Raw genomic sequence first — 7,779 nt, 5'->3', positions numbered from 1 at the left:
CTCATATTCTTAACTTCAATTATTCCATGATTATTGGGTATGGATGCTTTTTCCTCTCCTACTACCTGGAAAATTTTAGTGATAAGAGTAGCATATTTGGAATTAGATGATACAGGTCCTGATGTTTACTATATGTATGACTTTGGCAAAAAAAAAAAAAAAATGATCTATGTAAGCCTCAGATTCTCTAGTGAGAAGGGGAAAGGGTTAAACCAGAATCCAGGCTCACCCTCTGGCACCAAACTTAAATAGAAAAAGGAGGTATTTACTATAATAAGAATTCCTTCAGGATTCATATTACCTTAGGAAAAAAATTAACATTATATTTTATCTTTTTAAATTTTGTTAAATATTTCCCAGTTATATTTTAATCTGGCTTGAGCATCACTGGAGAGTTTTGAGGACAGAGTGGGATTTGTATTTCATTTGATACTTCTAGACTAGAAAGTCTCATTTTTTTAGATTTTAACTCTCTTAGACTTTCATCCTATCTTTCCTTATTTTTCTGTTTCTCCCAATTCAGCTCATTCTTCAAGATCCAACTTGTATTGTAACCTTACCAAATTTCCACTCACAGTGATCTCTTCATTCTCTTTTTTATTATCTATGTTACTTATTGACTCTTCTTAGAATAACACATTAAATAAATGAATGAAAATATATTGAGCACTTATTATTTGCCAGGCACTATGTTTAATATTGGAGATAGAAATATAAACAAAAATGTCTTCCATGAAGGAGCTCACATTGTAATGAAAAAAAAAACAATGAGATATAAAGGAGTTTGGAAAAAGCAGCAAAAAGGTGAGTGGCTTAGAGCACCTGATGATGTTTGGAAATAGCTAGTAAGTGTTGTGATGTGATGTTTGGTTCTGAGCAAGATAATGAGAGAGCTCAGATATTAGAGCAAAAGGATCCCATGGGCAGTATTCAAGTTTAAATGAGAGGAAAAGCAGGACCACAGTGCCAATGGAATGGCTTGGAAAGAGCTAGGAAATAGTAGATATAAATTTTCCCTAGAATCAGAGAGCCCTGGATTCATGTACTATATCTGTCACACTGACACATATGTCTCTCTGGCCACTAAGAAGTCACCATGTTTCTCAGTGTCCCTTAAAGCTCAGAAGCTTTAAGTTATAACTGAGTTGTATTTTAAATTTCCTATATGGATAAAATCACAAATCTGGAATTATTCTAACATAAATTATGAAATACCTTATTTTACTCCCATTGTTGACTATCATCTTATCTTGTTAACTATATTGAAATCTCCTTAAGAGTAAGAATTGTGTTATTCTTTATACTTTGCCATTCCTCACCAATTTTTCCCCTCCCCTTACATTTTATAGAATATAATGTTGTGCTTGTGAAGTCATTGCAGTCATATCCAATTCTTCATAATCCCATTTGGAATTTTCATGGCAAAAGTACTAGAATGGATTTCCGTTTCCTTTTCTTGTTTTTCAGATGAGGAAACTGAAACAAACAAGGTTAAGTTGCCTGCCTATAGTCAAACAGCTAGGAAGTATCTGAGGCTGAATTTGAACTCAGAAAAAATGACTCCTCCTGACCACAGGCCTGGAACCCTATATACTGTGCTAACAAGCCATCCTATCCAAGATCTAATACATAATAGGTTTGCTTAATAAATCTTTGTAAAATATTTGAAGGAGAGAATTCCCTGAGGACATCAGGTTCATGGATTAAATGCAAGACTCAAAGTGGATTTTATCTAACAAGAGGTCTTGTTTCAGTATTCATGATTTTGTTGACATCTCTTTAAATCTGACTTTGGAGACTTCTCAGAGGTAAAGGCTGAAAGACATCTATTTTTTGCCCTGTGGGCGTAAATGCTACTACCCCTTCTTAAGTCAAGTCTCATTTTTAAAAATAGGTTTTCCTCCCCTCCTCCAGTACCCTGGAAGCCTATGGCAGGGGGGATGGTGGCAAGTGAAATTGGTGGGACCTGCTTTCAAGTTCATCATGCTTTCTGATTGTTTAGAGGAGGAAAAAATTGAAGGACTCTAACCCCTGGTTACTATCAAATTGACTCAATTAACTATTAATGTTGTGGATGCTATTAACCTCCTGATATGGCCCCTTCACATCCATAGGCTGGGAGGTGGGGTGGGGAGAGGAAGGGGGAAGGGTTGGAGAGGGAGATACAAAAAGACAGAGTTGTTTTGTTAGGGTTTTCTTGGCTGGAGTGGTTTGCTATTTCCTTTGCCAGGTCATCTTACAGATGAGGGAATTGAGGCAAATAAGGTTAAATGAATTGCCTAGGAACACACAACTAGTAAATGCCTGAGGCCATATTTGAACTCCTAAAGATAAATCTTCCTGATTCCAATCCTGACAGAGACAGACAGAGACACAGAGATAGATATATATAGAGAGAAACAGAGACATAGAGCAACAGTAATGCAGATGGAGACAGCAAGATAAAAACAGAAATATATGTATGATATTGTTTATACCTGCATTGCTCCCTAGATACAAATTAATCTCCTTGAGAGAAACCATAACACTTTTGTCTTTGCATTCTTAATACACAGCACAATGATTTATACATAATAATGTTTACTAAATGGTTTTGGTTGATTGTTTGCTTGATGGAATTGAACTGAATTTCCTCATTTGTAAAAAGAAGGTTAACAATCCCTCATATGGTTGTTGAAAAGATCTAAGAATCTTTAAAATACTCTAATGATGTGAATCATTCATACAGTCTGACTTGATGATCAGATTGGATTTGAGTAAATCTCTGCAAAATTGGATTATTAGAATTCATCTGCCTTCTTATACAGAAAGCAACATACTGAAGTTTCATTTTTCCTGGAGACTTGAGGGGATATGTTGTTGTATCCCATTGAGCTCTTATAGGAGAAATAGTCTGAGACTCTCCCACACTGATTAACCTTTGTATACTCAAAAGCTCCACAAGGCCGGGCCTCAGCCATGAGAGTTCACACAGGTTAGAAGTTCACTTTTCCTTAATTGATACCAGAACTTCTTCATAGGACACTGTCATCGTTGGTGGCAGGCTTGTCAGGAGGGTCTCGCTAGGTGAAACCTCAGATTACAATCGCTTCATTTTCCCCAAGGACTAACAGTGAATCTATGTTCACTGAAGGAGAGAACCATGAAAGTATCCTGCCTGAATTTTTTCTAAAATCATTAAAAAAGATAAATATATTCCTGTCCAACATCCATATTGGCAGCTTGAATGAAGATGGCAACATCAATTCTTTTGTTATCTTTTGGTTTTTAAGTAGCAAACAGTTCTACTGGATAAATGAACACATCCTCCAAATGTATTCATTAAAATTCAGTGAAATAGAAAGTGAGATGTGTTTATGTTCTTTCTCTGCCTCACAAAGTTCCCATGAGGATTATGTGAGATGCAAGATAAAAACTTAAATCACTTTGTAAAATGAAGTCTATGAAAGTTTAAGATACTCATCTAAAACAGCTCTCATCATCATTGTTATTCCTACTAATTTTATGTTACTCTCTTTCATCTTCCCATTGTGGAATGGAATAAACATTACCAGCTTTCTGAAAGGAATAGACTTACCTCCTTTATGTAGGAAGCACAGGGAATTGGAAGCTATGTTAAAAACTGGACAGCTCTGGTTTATTGACAAGCTCTTCCTGTGGGAAAAGTCTTTGTTTTGACAAACCAGTGCTAGAAGCACAGCGATCTATAAAACAGGAGCCTTTCACTCTTTTTAGAAGTTTTTATTATTAGTATTAGTGAGATAACCTCTTGGCTTTTTTCAAAGTGATTTACAATCACTTGGTAGTTTTTTTTTTTTTTTTTTTTTTTTTTTTTTTTCCCCTCTCCTCAAGTAGCATCTGGTGGACCAGGGATCAAAGAAGATTTTGAGGGGAAAATCAGATAAAGTGAAACCCCTGATTGTATTGAGAACAGGTCTCTCACAAATTTACATAGAGCATGGAAGGATTATTCCAATGATTTAGACAAAGACGCAATCATATAAAACTCTGAATCACTCATTTTGATAAGGTTTTGGGAAAAGGAAAAAAAAATGTTGGTGAAGCAAATCCAGAGGTAGGGGAAAAGATGAAAAAGGTGATGAAGCAAGTTTAGAGAACTAAATATGAAATATTCTATATACCTTCTACCAGAGAGTGATTGACTTTGTGATTGATTGACTGTGGAATATAGTAAATGTTTTTTGATATGGTCAATGTGGAAATTTGTTTTCCTATACCATATATGCATATTATAAAGGTTTTATTTTGTAATTTAGATTGTTTACTTGGGGAGACATTTTAAGGGAGCAATAATAAACACTTGTATAATAAACAAAGTGATGAATAATTAAATTAATGGTAAACCAAAAATATTTACTTAGTTTCTTTTGCCTGACTTCTAATGAATGGCCTTGATTTTGTTTCCCCATAACCATGAAGATTTATGTAGTGCTATCCTTAGGGATAGATTACATTTATACCATAAGTCTTATTTTCTGGAAATATCATATGCAATAGAGTTTTTTCTATGCCTCAGTTGTGTGTTATCAAGATACATTTACTGTGGCTAGAACTATCCTTAGATATGAAATTAATTATATTTGTACCTTAATTCCTTAAGCCCAATCAATAGTTGAGTTGTAAATATGAATATTAGAACTGATAAAGATATAATCACTGTAGTGGCTATTACTTTAGTTAGAATTGATTGGGAAAAACCTAATTTTGAGAAAGCATGTTTTAAATTTAGCCAATAAAATCTATTGGAAAATATAAGTAATTTCATATTATTTTCCTTAGAATATTTTTGCATTTTTATAAGAGCTTTTGCATTTCTAATCCAAAGGGTACTAGTCTTGTCTGTCTGCTTGTCTGTCTATCTATCTACCTTGGAATAGAACTACAGATGAGAAAAGAGTAGAAATACTCCATCATAAAGAGGATATCCAGGACAACTATGTTTTCATTGTTCTCTGTGTTGCATTCTTGACCTGGACTTTTTCTACCATCATCCTATGATAGGTACATTCTTCTCTGTCCCTTACCTTTTTCCTTTTTTATTTCCCCTACTACTAAGAGAATAGTAGGTTGAAAGCCTACTGGCTGGCACATAGTCAGTGTTTAACAAATCTTGATTAGTTGATTGATTTTATATGTTGTCTTTCTTAGAATTATTCCCAATGTAAATGCTTTTTGATTTGTTGACTTGGATACAAAAATTTGAATTCATTTTCACTGTGTTAAGCTTACTTAGCTGGAAGTAGGGGAATATAATGGAAAAAAGGCACTGAATCTTGAGTCAGAATATGTGTTTAAATCATTTTATTTGGGTCAATTTGAGCAAATTACACCACTTCTCCCAGTTTCAGTTTTCTCACCTGTAAAATAGGAATAATAATATTACTAATTCACAAGAGTGAGATGAGAAAAGTACCTTTCATCTTACTATTAAGGGGTTATAGAAATGTTGAATGGTATGATTGACCAATCAAGATATATAAATATGAAGTGCAGTGAAAGGTGTACTATCTATCTTTGTAATTCAGTTGGGGTTTTCTTGGCAAAGAAACTGAAATGGTTTACCATTTCCTTCTCCAGATTATTTTACAGATGAGGGAATTAAAGCAAACAGAGTTAAGTGATTTGCCCAGGATCACACAGCTAGTAAATCCTAAAGGACAGATTTGAACTCATGAAGATTCATCCTGACTCCAGTCCTGTCACATATCTGCCAACAGAGCTAGGCTACTGAAATCATTCCCTTCTCCACTAAGAAGCTCATCTCTTCTGAACCCATACGTAGTATAAATAAGATTTGGTTTGAGGATAGCTTGGCTTATTAAAAGAGTTAGGTCTGTAATTAGACCACAACTTTACTAACCCAGACACAAGGGTTTTTTTTTTTTTTTGGTCTGTTTTTAAAGATTACATTATGATTATGCCTAGGTATTCCCATAAAGAGATATAGGGTCTAAGAAAGGTACTCACTGAATAATAAGAATTTGATTTGATATATGATGCTATAATGGGGGGAGGGGAGTCTCTGAATCTTGTGGCAGAGGACTTGGATTCTAAAAGAAGAAATAGACTTATAACATTAATAGACTAACTTAAAACAGAATTCAGTATTATAATTTACAATCAATGTTACACTCTGAAGGAAAACTGATGCTTAAACCTTATATCAAAGTGATCTTCTTAAAGGATATGTCTACCATGTCATCCCCCTATTTAATAAACTTCAGTTGCTACCTTTTGCTTCAAGGATCAAATATAGAATTCTCTGGTTGGATTTTACAATACTTCTACAGATGTCCTCTCTAACTCAGCCTTCAGATCTTGGCTAAAATCCTATCTGCTGCAAGAAGCCTTTCTCCACTTCCTTAATCTTCATATTTTCCCTCTCAGATTCTAATTTTTCCCTGTATATATTTTGCCTGTAAGTAATTGTTTGTTGTCTCATAATTATTTGTTGATTGTCTTCCTCATTAAATTGTGAGCTATTTGAGAGAAGGAAATGTGTTTTCCTTTCCTTCTGTCCTCAGGGCTTAACACAATGCCGGGAGCATAGTAATCATGTAATAAATACTTTCCGACATCTTTTCAGAACATAAAGCAGTTTGTGGGACCAATTGATAGGCATAGGAACATTTCATCTCACTTCTGCATTGTCCAAATAATTCCTAGTGTTCATCCTTTCCAATGAAATAACTCCCCTGGTCATCAGTAATAAATCTCAAGGATCTCTTGACCTCTCAAACTCCCTTGATCACCCCTGAGCCACTATCTCAAGGCTGATCTTCAAGGTCCTACTCAGAAAAACAAATGCAAATTGGAAAATATACCCAGGAACCCAGGAACAAGTTTACCTAATTGAATCCCCTGTTCTCTAGTCACATAGGTATGGTAGAAGGGTTTTCCTTCACTCTCAAAACTGACCATGACATCAGGGAGGTGATTCCATGACATGCAAGTTGAATTGGATTTAAAAGAAGGAGGGCTATGCAAGGTCAACCACTTTACTTTCCAGCAGAGCCATATGGGTCCATGGCAAGATATAGATCAATACAACTACAGATAGCCGAATGCAATGGGAGACCTTGGCCTTTTTAAGATAAGGTCTTCAACAAGTTTCAATTTGACTGAGGCTGCACCCATTCAGTGATTAAGGCTAGGTAGCAATTGAGGCAATTTCCTCTTTCACTTAGTTCTCCCCCCAAATAAAAATTAATTAACTAATTTATATGGGAGGGGAAGATCTTCAAGGTTTCTGGCCAAAGCAGACATGACTGCTATTTATATTGAATATGAGTAAATCAGGACCCCATAATAACCAAATGGGCCTTGGTTAAGACATATTGGTGGCCAAATAGAATCAAGGACAGAAAAGAGCAAGCCTTTCCTTGCCTCTCATTGAAAGTTTCCTTGGTAAATGATGCCACTTGGAGAATTGAAGAAGTCAAGTGAATCAGAAATTTTCTATCCTTTCAACAGTGATAGCAATCTACTCCATCTCCAGCCCTTCACCCGTTCTGCTATGACATAATAGGGAAGAACCAAAGGACCAAGTCAGATTCTACCCATCATATGAAAGTCATAAGACCCTTTTAGTTCTGAACTGCTTGAGAATAGCTAGAAATTTTGTCTTCCCCAAACACCTCCAAATGTTCAGTCATCAATGTGACTGACATGGAATCAGGTCCACTTTGTCTAATCCTTCATTTTAATTGTCGTTGTAGTATCTCTATGCCCCATGCAAATGATTTCACTATTTTTCAA

General features: G+C 35.2%; 1 long non-coding RNA gene across 1 annotated transcript in view; it reads right to left on the bottom strand.

Moving 5' to 3' along the window:
- Positions 1-5,313: 5,313 nt before the first annotated feature.
- The window catches only part of LOC116420685, a 141,390-nt gene continuing 138,924 nt past the window's right edge, over positions 5,314-7,779 (bottom strand). The window contains exon 3 of the long non-coding RNA XR_004231081.1: positions 5,314-5,378. This is a non-coding gene — a long non-coding RNA (uncharacterized LOC116420685). The remainder of the gene's footprint in view (positions 5,379-7,779) is intronic.

The sequence above is a fragment of the Sarcophilus harrisii genome, chromosome 1 (genome assembly GCF_902635505.1).
Source record: "Sarcophilus harrisii chromosome 1, mSarHar1.11, whole genome shotgun sequence".
Classification (NCBI taxonomy): domain Eukaryota; kingdom Metazoa; phylum Chordata; class Mammalia; order Dasyuromorphia; family Dasyuridae; genus Sarcophilus; species Sarcophilus harrisii.
This window is presented reverse-complemented; position numbering and strand designations above follow the sequence as displayed.